The following is a 13486-nucleotide window of genomic DNA, read 5'->3' as shown; positions in this document are numbered from 1 at the left end:
TTTTACAGAAGAATTCAGTCTGGTTGGAAATTGGTATTCTTCCACTTAGGATGGAAGTTAAATGGGGGTTTGGCTTTTTTGTTATCTTCTTAAATTGTTAATTCCATTAAAAATAGATGCTTTCATCTACCAATACAACTTCACTATTTCTACATGAAAAAGAAAGAGCAGTTAACAAGACATGTTATATCAAACCAATACATGCAGAACAACAACAAAAAAAATGTGCTCTTCTGCTATACCACCAGGCTTTTTACAAAGCAAGGGCTCTCTATTTATGGGCACTCCCAGGCTGCGTCCTCTGCCAGTCCCAGATTCCAGCACAGAGAACATCACAAGTTACTGACCTGAGAAGAAGCAGAAAAATGCCAGAGCAAGGACCACCGAGGCACCTCCTATTTTCATGGTGAGGGTGCTGGCAGCTGTTTGCCTACGTTGACTCTACTAGAGCATTGCTCAATGAAACCCAAAGAAAGGGCTCAGGGCTGATCACGTATATATAGGTGACCAGTTCTCCGCCTTCCTTATGACATAACCTTCCCAAGAACCATCATTAGCTGAAAAAACCAGTTTGACACTACTCTAAATTCTAATGATCCCATTAACACAATTAATTTCCATAAGGATGGGACACGTTTGAGTCACTCCCTGCGTTTTGTCAAGGTAAGAAAATTATAAATAGATCACTTCGGATCCCCACGCAACCAGAGGGATTCTTGCCACCCTCAGGGTGGTTCATAAGAGAGTGGGACTCCAGCCACCACACCACAAACACCCTTTCATATCTCAACCAAATAACTGAAAGGGTTTTATTAAAATAACTTGGCTGCAGAAGAGACAACAGGAAGGCCAGGTCACTCAAACCTCTGGAAGTCAGTCTGCTTTTATTAAAGCACCTCAGTATGAACCTGAAAAGTAAACATTCAGGAAACATTGAAAAGCATCAAGTTTGAGGCTTGGTTGAAATTCTTTGGGTTTGATGCTACAGTTCTCATAGCACTGTGTTAATGATAAAACCATACTCCCAAATCCTCATCTTTTCCCAGTTTCTCTCTGTTGTCTTCAGAAAAAAAAAATAAAAAGGCAGTGTTATTAGTGAAAACCATTCTTCAGCCCAGTGGGATCTGGCAGACCATTATAGATGCTGCTCTTTGAGGTGTGTTGTTATTGATGCTAAAGGGTCCAGCAAAGCAGCCCTGCTCTGGGCTTTCCCAAAGAAGAGATAAGATGAAAGTTATCATCCTGTGCAGGGTTTCTCAGGAGTCCCAAGAGAGGAAAATAAAGATGACATCAAAGTTTTGGAATGTGATTTATGTGGGAAGAAGCTGTGTGCCTTGTCTCCAGTGAAGAGAGAAGAATTTGGAGAGAAAAGTCATTTGCAAGGTTCGAAAGGGGTGGATAAATGAGTCAGTCAAGCAAACCAGAGCAATGAGGGGCTCGAGCACAGGCTGTGGCTGTGCAGAGAGGCAGATCTGCACCATCTGAGGAAGAAAACATACTTCTGCATGACATATGTGCCTGGCCAGAGAGGCCAGCAGAGCTCAGTATAAATCCTTGTAATAAACTGCTGCCACACATTTCTCAGATCAGAACAGTTGCTCATGTTCACAACTGGAGACAAAGCCAAGTCAGCACAGCCCTCATTTGAAGTGTGGTCACCCCAACATTTCTCTTCAACTCAAACTGAAATAATGTGCAGGTTCACAGTGGAGAGTTTGCAATACAGTAGCAAAGTGCCCAAGGCCATGCAGATGGTTCATGGCAGATCTGAAGGGCTGTGTATTGTCCTGAATCATGAGATAATTCCTGTATGCGTATTTGGGCGTGGAATTGGAGGGAAGGCCAACAGGAAGAGAGGAAAACTAAGCTGACCGACCGAGCATGTGTCAGTAAATCCTTGGGAGAATTGGAAGAGAAAAAGCAAAAAGAAAAATAAAGTGTATGGTAGTTTAAATGGTTAGAGCTTGGAAATCTATCTGAAGGACAAAAAACAAAAGATGCTATTTGTTCCTGAGGCGTCTGCCCATGAGTCAGCCGTGAGGTGGGAGGGTTTGGGAACAGGAAGCGCATTTTTGAAAAGGGTTTTGTTCTTAAAATTTTCTTTTCCTCCAAAAATTCTATTCTGACAGAGAAATGAAACAATTCCCTAACTTAAGACAGCTGGCTGACTGCCCTGTTCCTGAAGGAAGCAGAGTGGGTGCCAGATCAGGTCAGACTGGCCAGGTGAGAGCAGCTCCCAGCCTGGCAGTGCAGAGTGACAAGGAAAAGGAGAGACAGGTCCTCACCCCACACTGGCCTTGTCACCACCCCACTCTCCCATATTCCCACCATGCAGCCCCCTCTCAACCAATCACACCCACACCAACATGTGGGAGAAGCCCAGAATGGCCCAAACACACCTTGATACCAAAACCAGATGCACACTCAGTAACAAAACTCAAGAGTGGAAAAAATAAAAAGGATTCTCAGCCTAATTACTACTGCACAACAACAACCTCCTAAAAAAACCCAGTAATGGAATGAAATGTGAAGGGAAGGAGAGGCCCAGCAATGCCTCATGGTTTGCAGGATTATTTGTGTTACACAAACCTGGGCACAATGAGGGATGACAGCAGGAGTGTATTAAGCATAAACCTTGCCTGACTCCCTTGATTGCCTGTATTGATCAATTTACACCGTATTGATCCATCTACACCGTGAAGTCTCAATCCTGCACTGGAACCCAGACAGCCCATTAATTTCCATAGGAATTTATATCCCATAGGATTGGATCTGGAAGAGAGATGATCCTGGTGCTTTATTAATATATTTTTAGCACAGCACCTAGCTAATCTTAATTTACAAATATATGCCAAACAGCCAAAGTGCAAAATGCCACTGAGAAAAGCAGGTGAGGGCAAAAAGAGATACTGCAAAGGTATCTTTTGTACTTGTGTCAGTTAAAAAATTTGGAAAAGTAAACAGCATATAATGATGCTGTGCCTGGTAGGACAGCTCTCACTGGGTCTATTTTTCACCACATTCTGCTATGAAAACAGGAATCGGGATAAAAATAATCATGAAGGAGTAACTAGGAAAATGCAGGAAAAAAATAGAAGCATAACATGAAATGTAGGGAACCCCTAGGCAGCTGAAAACCCAAAAACCCTGAAAAACCCTGCAGCCAGCAAGCTGGGCCAGCACTGTGGCAGGCAGGACACAGCCACAGTGGGCATTCACCTCTTCCCTCTCCAGGGCCCCAAGGAGAATGGGGAAGGGAGTCCAATAAGCAGCCAAGTGATTTATACCCTAATTAGTGATGAACATCACACTTTTCCTACAGCCATTCTCCCCTTTTTTGATGTTCCCATATTTCTTTCCCTCACAACCTGTGCCTGCACAAAAATATATCCACAGACAGAAAAATAATTGAGATGCCTTGTCCACTCAGGAAGTTGTTTTTCTTCCCATTAGTGACATGGCACTGTTTTGCAGGCACTATCACCTCCTTCCTAATGGGTTTAGCATCACTTAGGGATATTTTTACCAGGGAAAAGCTTCCTGGCAGCATAATTGGCTGGGATGGTGATGCTGGAGGTGATGTTTGGTTTGGGGTTTTTTAGGGTGTTTTGGTTTGGGATTTCTTTTTAAGGCAGTAGAGGGAGGGTTTGCTTGGGGATTTTTTTGGTTAGGTTTGTGGGTTTTGTTAATCCATCTGTGCTTTGGTAGCTCTTCACTGTTTGAATGCCAGCCCCCAGCCCAAGCAGCTCTGAAGTTGCCCTAAATGCTTGAGGACATGAGCTGTCCCATTCTCACCCCAGAGCAAGGCAGTGTTTTGGGTCAGGCCTCCAAAGCCACCACACAGTGGGACAAAAAGCCGTGATGAGGATCTCCAGCCCATGCTTCACCCTTTTTCCCTGGCAGCAGTGCCAGTCTCTTCCACAGCACCATTTGTCCTCATAAAACTACAGACATGACTACATTCCCACCATAGATGTACTTTTCTGTCCTGATTGATGCAATTTTTACCTCCCACCATTCTCTCTTCTTCTGAGGAAATCCATCAGCACCACTGCTCAACACCTAATTTCTATAAAATATTGAAACTGCTTTATTATCCAGCTGACCACTGTGGCCCTCTCCAATCCAGAGATCCTCAGGGAGAAGAGGGAAGAGACAGAGTTGTTTGGCATATTTAACAAAGGAAGCACAGACTAAATGCTGTTTTGCTTCACAGCCAAAGCTGAATCCAGAGCTCTCAACTTCAGCAGTTTCATGAGTTCATAGAACCCCAGAATGGTTTGGGTTGGAAGGGACCTTAAAGATCATCTCATCCCAATCCCCTGCCATGGGCTGGGACAGCTTCCACTGTCCCAGGGTGCTCCAAGCCCCTTCCAGCCTGGCCTTGGACACTTCCAGGAATCCAGGGGCAGCCACAGCTCCTCTGGGCAACCTCTGCCAGGGCCTCATCACCCTCACAGGGAAGATTTTCTTCCTAATACCCAACTCAAACCTACCCTCTTATATCTCCAGAGTGAGGCATTCCAAAAAGAGGGACTTGAGAGACACAGGGTGGTTCCCTGTCCAAGGCACTCATTGATGCACCCACCCTGGGCCAGACTCTGCTGCAAGAGGAGCTACAAGTCTCACCCATCCCAGCAGAGCTTAGGAGGTTCCTCGCCACACATCCCATGCAACAACAAGATTTATGATGCTGGACAAAGCTTTTCTGGCCCTTCCAAGACCAAATTCCAGGTGCTGATCAGCCAAGAAGGCAGTGAACCCCAAGCTGATGGAAGGGAGTTTGAATTTCTGGCAATCCCACTGTCACTGCAGGTACCCAAGGCCACCATAGTCCCTTCCCTTCAGCCAGGAAAGTTTCCAGAGCCCAAAGCAGAGCTACAGCAGTCTGACACAGTAAAAAGTCTTTCCCCAGAGGCTGCTGAGCTCCCAGCATGGTGTTGGGTGTGCAGCCCAGCTGCTGGCTGGTCACAATTGCTGGCTGCATCCCTGAAAATGCTGCAGGTTAACTCCCTTCATCCTGGAGCACTCCTACTCTGGCTGCTCACCAAGGAGGGGGAATGGCTGGAGGCCAGGACAGGAATGTTGGGAATTTCCTGATTTCATCCACTTCTGAGAGTCAAGTGCACAGTGAATGTTATGCATCCACCAAGCCTCAGTGAAATGCATTCCAGAAACACACCCAGAGCACAGCAAGTCCTTACTTAAGGATAAAAAACACTAAAAAAAAAAAAATAAATCTGTGTCAATTGAACTTACTCTACCAAAAGGAGACAAAGTGGATAAGCTTAATTTGGAATAATTGCTTTGCAAATCTCTGTGCACTGAGAGCATTTAAGAATTTTCCCTAAATCCAGCATCTGCTGCAACCTCCTCTGGACGCAGCGTCTCATGAGTCACACCCCTCCCTGTCACCAGGCTTCCTTTCCCACCCAAATCCACCTTTTTAACTCTCATCTGCAAGTCATAGAAGTCATCTGGGGTTATGGACTGACCACACGCCCCTTGAACATCCTCCAGCACAGAAATCTCCCAGGTGTCCTTGTCACACCTGCATAGCCATGGCAGCAATTTCCAGCCCCCTGTGCTGGAACCAGAGCATGAGACTCCTCTTTGCAACCCTCCCCAGGCCATGAGCCACCATGACATGTGGCTGACTGGCCTGGACAGCCCTTTGCCACTGCTGATTTGGCTTGACAGTGCCAGGGAGGAGGGGGAAATGAATCAGGAAGTGAGCAACAGTGAGAGGTGTAGGTCCAAAAGGCAGGGATGAGGCCAACTTCGGAAGATCACAATAATAGCATGTAACACATGCCATCTTCAAAGGACTAATGAATCCCTGCAGGGTTCCCCTATTATTATTTGCATTTCATAGATGGATACATTAAGATGCAGAATGCTGCATTATCCTCTGGGTCACACCTAATTCAGGCTATTCATCCCTGGTCTTATACTGGAGCTCATCCCTGCAGTGCAAGAGATCCTCCCACAAGGAAAAACAACTTTGCTATCTCCCAGGCAGGCCTGCTCCAGGAACCACTGCTGTGTCTGGGGTCTGATTTGCACAGCACACCAGACTGACTGGTCCTATTGATCTCTCCTGACCTTGAAAACTGATTAACTTATCAGTTCTCCTTCCCTCCAATCAGGCTGAGGAATACAAGCAGCTCTGGCTTAAAGCTGGATTGAATTTTTTTTAAAGTACTTTTCTTCTAGATGAGAAATATAAGACAGAGGAACCCAGAGGAGAGATGCATCTGAGTGTTCAGCACACAATCCAGTCTCATTCCACCCCTCAGTCTCAGCCTGGCTGTGGAAAGGACCCACCTTCCAGCCAGGAGCTTCCCTGCAGCTCAACAGCTTTTGTTCACAGAAGAATAAAGCTGCCCTGGGAAACTGCTCTTGCTGGGAGAGCAGAGCTGCTCCCCAAGCTGCAGCTGCTGCCATGTGGGGCTGGGGATGCTGGAACTGGTCTCTGCATTCAGAGGGAGATCCAGCATTGAGGCAACAGGCTCTCCCTGCCGACTCTGAGGAAGCAGCTGCCATTCCTGCTGTCAACACTCTCCTGGGCGGGTTTTGCTCATTGAAAATTGGAGGCTGGGGATGGCAGGAGCTGGGGTTTGATCTACAAGGCCTCAGCAAGTAACATCTGCACACTGAAAGGACTGCCCATGGCAAAGCACCACGACATCCCCTGGAGCTGCCCAGCACTTGGAGCCTCCAAGGCCACCAAGGTCTGTGCTGGGACAATCCTTCCCAGAGCCAGCTGATTTCACCTCCCTTGCAGTATTTGTAGCTCAGATAAGGGTAATCAAAATCTCATCATTCAGGGTGTAAACTGATCGCCTGCAGGGGTTAGAAAGGAGTTTTACTCCGTGTGGAACGTTGCACAACTGCCAGGATTCACTGTGGGTATTCTCCAGCCTCTGCTGAGCACCAGGCGGGACCACAGCAAAAAGCAGAGCACAGCACACCGGCTGAAAAGCCAGAGCCATCATGCAAAACAGCACAGCCCTATTGTTTGGGAACAAAGCAGAAATTTTTCTGACTCTGGATTCAACTCACACATGGAAATGAAAGACAATGACTGTCACTAGGCTACTGAAACAGCAGAATTTCAACAGAGGAAGAAAAATCTGTCCTGAAATCATTTTCCTGTGGACAAGTGAGGGGAGAGCACTGAGGATTGCACTTGTGTAGCTCTGCCCCATCCTGTGCAGCCCCTGCACCCTCTAAGTGCTGCCCCAGTGAGTGGTACCAACCACCTGCCCCCCTCAGTGAGAGCTGAGCCTTTCCATGCCCCCCAGCAACCCTCACTCCCACCCACCCCACCTGGACAGCAAGCCACAAGAACACAGTGTTTTTCCCCTCTGCAGAATTATTATTTATGTTTTATCAGCAGCAAAGGCCCCATAGTGCCAGAATTGGCCGAGGGGGTGTGGTGGCCTAAGTGCCAGCACCCATGGCTGCAGTGACAGCAGGAGGCCAAAAACATGCCCCGTGTGGGTGGTGGCTGCTCTCAGATTGAAGTATCACCACGCCCCAGTCTCCTAATTGCGCTGTGAAACTCTGATCGCTGCCCCATGCCACAGCCAGCCCCGTGGCTGGGGCCCTGAGCCACCCATGGGATCCCCCAAAGCTCCAGGTACTCCTCCAGGAGAGCCCACAGCAAGATGAGATCCCAAATTCCCCTGCCCTGTAGAAGGTAGCTGAGAATAAGGCATTTCAGGACATGATAGAAAACCACAGTGTCATTACTTGAGGCATCTGCTGCCATGGATTGCGACTGGAGCTGCCAGCCAAAAGGGAGAGTTTCCAATGAAAACTATCAACTTTCCTCACAGAAAAAAAAAAAAAAGGCAACAGCAACTGAAAGTTGAATGAGATTGTGTGACAAGTATGGATTTTCCATAGATTAGATTTTCCAGTACCTAAAGTAGAACTATAAGAAAACTGGAGAGAGACTTTTTCCAAGGGCAGTGCAGTGATAGGACAAAGGAGGAAGGGCTTTGCACTGAAAGAGAATAGGTTTGGGTCAGATATTAGGAAGAAGCTTCACTATAAGAGTGGCAAGGCCTTGGCACAGGTTGCCCAGAGCAGCTGTGGCTGCCCCATCCCTGGAAGTGTCCAAGGCCAGGTTTGAGGGGGCTTGGAGCAGCCTGGGATAGTGGCAAGAGTCCCTGCCCATGGCTGGGGGTGGAACTGGATTCTATTCAAGGTCCTTTCCATTCCAAACCATTCTGTCACGACCTGTGTCTCCCATCCATATCCCCCAAATTTAGGGGAGAGCATAGAACTAATAAATATTTTAATTTGACACAAACACCCTATTTTTAATTTGAAAGCTGCAGAATCTGTTAAAGGCATCCAAAATTATCACTTTTCAGTCACTCTACAACCTTTCTCCAGTGTGCTGGTGATGCAGCAGTACCTGGGGAAAAGGACAGTTGTTCCTTTTATACACAAGATGTAAAAAGCTTTAAACACACTTTTTTGTGGATGGGAGGCATTTTTCCAAAGAGCATCAGTACCTTCAATAGCATCACTCTGGTTGCTGAAGGAGCAGTCCAGCCTTATCAAAGATAATGGCACAGCCCTTGATGCTGCAGAGAGAAATCACCAGAAATGCATCAGTATTTTGGGGAGTCACTTGAGGTCTAATGCACTTAAAGCACCTCCTTTCAGTCCTCACTCACACACCAAAACCCAAATTTCATGCAAACACGAAGCTGGAATCTGCCCCCTGTGCTGCAGTCAAACAGCCCAGAGGACGTGTCTGCCAGAGTCACCCAGCCCCTGCAGGTTTGTACTGATTTCCAGCTGGTGCACTCACTGCTGAGCTGATAATCCCCGTGCCCACGAGGGAGTGTTTGCCAGGCCCTTTCTGGCAGCAGCACAAGGACACCGTGACAGATTCCAGCCAGGACACAAACGTGACACCCGTGACACAGAGCTCATCCCTGCAGCAGGAATGTGCTCACCCTGGGAAGTCCCAGGGGTTACCTTGGTACATTTAGCTACCTGGGGCTTTTTGCTTCCATTTTAAAACTATTTCCCACAGCACAGTAGCCTGAGCACCCATATCCAGCCCAATACACCATCCCATTCCCCACTGCAGCTGAGTCACCAGGATAATGGTGGAGATCAGCTAACAAATAATTGATGAACAGTGGGAACCAACATGTCCACCAGCACTGACTGATTTGGAAATTGGCTACCAGGAGTGGCACATGGCAGGCAACAGCATCCTAGAGCTGAAACAAGGAAAGACCTGAATTGGTGCTATTTCAATTTTTTTAAGGAACATCCAGATCATGGTCCAGCTCTTTTCATCACCAGGTAGTGCCTGGCAGACTGGTCAAACCAATAAAATTTCAAATAGGCAGCAGGGGTGCTCAGCTCCTTTTGATGTTCAATTTGTCCCAAAGCACCTAATGTTTTGGCTGAACATATTCCAGCTGTTTGTCCATAATGCTACAAGAACCACAAAATAGTCTTTCCTGGCAGACCATTGCAATCTGCCAGTCTGTGGGATTGCATTTAGCCTTTGTTTCCCAACTGAAAATAAAGCCATAATGCAACATTTCAGCTGCAGGAACAGAGCCTTCTGAATAGGATTGAGGAAATTTGCATAAAGCTTGTATTTGTAGCTTTTTAGGGAGCTGAGGATGCCATACACCAGCTGTTGCACAGGAGCACGTCTGTACAAATGGGAGCACACTCCACATACAACGTGCACAAAATAAAAATTAAAAAAAAAAAAAATAAAAAGAGAGACCTCCCCTTTGCAGCACTGATCTAGTGACAAACAGCCCTGGGGATGGGGAGCAGAGACCAAGCTGCTGCCTCAGGAATTCCCCCTTCATTTCCTCCAGTCCTTGCTTGCAGCAAGGTCTCCTGTACTTGCAGAGCCCTTTTCTTTTCTAAACCTGTTGCACATTCACTGAATCCCTGCTGCTGCCTGTCCTACCTTCAGTGCAGAGGTTCATCCTTGGCTGAGTTATTGCCTATCCAGGTCTGTCCTCCTGTCACTGGCTCAGGATTAGACACAGCAAACAACACTCAGGGCCCAAATGCTGTTTTTGTCTTGTATCCATCATGGTCCATGTGCTGTTGGCTGGAGTGCTGATTTTAGGGGACACACTTAGCCTTGCCAAGCACAGCTGGAGATGCCATGGAGCCTGGTTCCAAAGATGTAGGACAGAAATGTCTGTGAATCACTCTGGCATTGGCCTCCACAGAGCACAAAAGTGGAAAGGACCTCCTGGGTCATCAAGTTCATCTCCTTGTCATCACCAGTAACCACATCACTAGATCAATTAGGGCTGTTTGATTGGCCTATCACAGCTAATGGGCTCCTCCATCTGGCAGAGGAATAACAGGATCCAGAGGTGATGCCAGGCTGGAAACAAGGGGCGACCATTTAACGGTGCCTGGGTCTGCCCAGGGCACCCCAGGTCACCCACAGATTTTCAGTCTAGCCTAAATGTTGTGCCAAGACCATTTTATCCATGGCTTTCTACTCCAAAACCAAGTCTGGGAACGTCTGGACAGCAGTTCCAGGGTTTGTGAGCAGCAACAAAGAAAAGCAGTTTGCATCAGCTGTGTAATAATACAGTTACTGAAGTTTGGTTGGGTTTTGGTTTGGTTATCTTTTAAGGAATTGCAGCTTCCCTTCCAAAAATCAACAAGCTGAAAGAGGAGGTCCAAAAAGGAAAGAAAAAGAAAAAAAAAAAAACAAAACAAACAAAACCACTGCTCTGAGCAAAACAAGAACTAATTCTAAAGAATACTCTGCAGCTTTAAAACCCACCCTAAGTGCTATGCCCATCACCAGGTTTACAAAAGCAAGGAGTTAAATGGAATTTATTATTTGTTTTCAAGGTATTGCATCAAATAATGAACCAAAAATTACCATATGCATGTGCCCTTTTCTCACATGCTTTTGAAGATGCCCTCTCGCAGATTAGACTGACATCTAAGATAATTAGCATATCTTCAGGCTGGAGATTTAATGAATAACAAACAAACAATAAGTCCCTCATACTCACTAAAAAGCCTGGGCAACCTCTCTTCTAATAATTTCTTGTAAACAAACATGTATACACCGCACCATGGTTATAGTGGTGCTAAGATTCACTTTCTGATCATTATCAGTTCCAGAAAAAAAAAATACACCAGAGAAACCCAAAGACTTGAGGGGAGTTAAATTATTTTTCAGGCAAAATAAGATGCTTTCCTTCATTCTTGAACTTTTCTATATTCCACATTTCACATAAACCCAAAATACCTCACTTAAATGATTCAAATCACTGCAACAGCAACTGCAAATCACTGCAATATCCCAGACACACACAAAAATAAACATTTTCATTCCATGGGGCTATGTTTCAGCTATGTGTGGGATGCTTAGACTCTGTGATTTAGTGGAATTACCCAGAAATGACAGCACATTCTACACAAGGGATCATGAATTTGTGTTAAGAATGTAATCGAGAGGATTTTGAATCCCTAAGTAACAGGACAGGAATTCACCTTGCACTGAGCAATAGGACAAACAGCTCAGTTCTGCTGAGGGATGAAGACATCCCTGCAGCTTCTTGTTGGAAATTTGTGGGACCCCTCAAAATGCAACAGACCAGTCAAAATGCAGAAATTGTATAAGAAGAAACAAGTCTAAGTATTTATACATGATTATGGCACTGTCCAAGGGAATAATTTATAATTTACTCAAAGTTTCCACATTTAGTGGACATCCAAAGGCCTTTTCCAAACATCCTACTCAGTGCAATGGGGACAGACAACTGAGGACCAAAACAGCAGTTGTGTGCTGAATGCTGATGTGGTGATCTCTCATCTCTCACTTCTCTGAGCTGGAGAACAACTCCTGGAGGGGTCTATATAGGTCACCACCAAAGCAGGATGGAGAGAACAATCTTGAAGGCAAGATTCAGCTTCAGGCCAAGACCAACTCAATAAAATGCTCAGAAATGCTTCCCCAAGTGCCATTTAATGAAATCCAGGGTCACCCCAAGGTGTGGAGTGTAGCACCCTGAGGACAGGCTTGAATAGGTAGGACCTGCACAGTAAAGATACAAATATTAAATCCCAATGAAAACAGACCAAGGCTACTGGCACATAAAGTCTTTTAAACTAAATATTGTGGGACTGCCAACTATTTGACAAGTCATGTGGCTTGGGAAAATGCAGTCTCCAGTGGAGAAGTCATGAAAATTTAGTATCCTTGAAGAAAAGGATAGGAGAGAAGCCAAAAACAGTCAGGGGAAAACAGCAGGCCCAGCTGACAGCCCTGTCAGGGCTGCAGAGAGGGAACAGCACAGGACACCAGGTGTGCATTTCTACCCAGGCAAGTCTAAAAGGGCAGGGGAGTGAACAGCAGTGCCCTGGTTTCAGATGGGGCTATTAACATAACCAGCACCTTGGAAACCTGGTGGGGGGAAGATAAGCAGCAGAACATGGTAATGAGTGGGTACAAACCAAACAGGAATGAGAGTGGGCTGTGCAGGTGGAGGAGCTGAGCATCAAAGAGAGCTCATCAAAGAGCTCAACCAACATAACTGTATCAACAAATAGTTGATGCTGTTAGGATTGCAGTCCCATGCCCAGACATTATAGTGCTGGAGTTATTCCATCCTCCACCCACCCAGAACAGGCCAACAACAGCAAAACCTTAAGGGAGATGAGCGAGGCTGTGATGGATATGAGCAGAGACAAACACAAACAGGAGATATCCCTGTACAGATGGGATTACTGACAGGAGGGAACATGTTTACATTGAAAATGGAAAGTTACTGCTCCCTCCAGCAGTAATTTATGACCTCTGACACAAGAGCCTCTTCAGCACATCCTGAGCAGCACCCAGGAACCAGCAGATTTGATTTCAAGTGTATGGCCAAGGGCTCTTTGCACCTTAAAACTGACAAATCTTGAGGGCAGCCTTGAAAACCTGCTACTGTGACTTAGCTTGAAGAGGCTTCTGCCTAAACACACAGGCACTTGTTCAAAGAAAATTAAAAAGGAAAAGCCCTTAAGGAAAAACACACCCAGGAGGTGGGAAGACCATTTGAAGAAGTCATTAGAGTAAACGTGTATTGCTTAAGGGGAAAAAAAAAATCAGAATAAATGCTAGTGTGCTTTAAGTGAGACAATTAACAGTAAAATGAGACTAAGGAGAGGCACTGTCCAAATAGCAAAAATGTAAAAACCAAGACTAAAATCTAAAGTTGCAACTGTGCCAAAATACTCCAAAGACTGAGAAGAATTTTCCAAGCCACAGCAGTAATAACAAAACACATTGAAGAGTCCTTGATCACAGGGCTAAGGGAGCCTCCAAGGAAGATAACAGCAGAGTAGAAAAGCTAAATTAACTTATTCACAATAAGCTGATAAATCCTGATAACACAGAGCCACAGTGAGGGATTAAATCCCCCTCTCAGCAGCACTGAAGGTGCTCAAATGTGCAATC

This window comes from Agelaius phoeniceus, chromosome 15 (genome assembly GCF_051311805.1).
Source record: "Agelaius phoeniceus isolate bAgePho1 chromosome 15, bAgePho1.hap1, whole genome shotgun sequence".
NCBI lineage: Eukaryota > Metazoa > Chordata > Aves > Passeriformes > Icteridae > Agelaius > Agelaius phoeniceus.
This window is presented reverse-complemented; position numbering follows the sequence as displayed.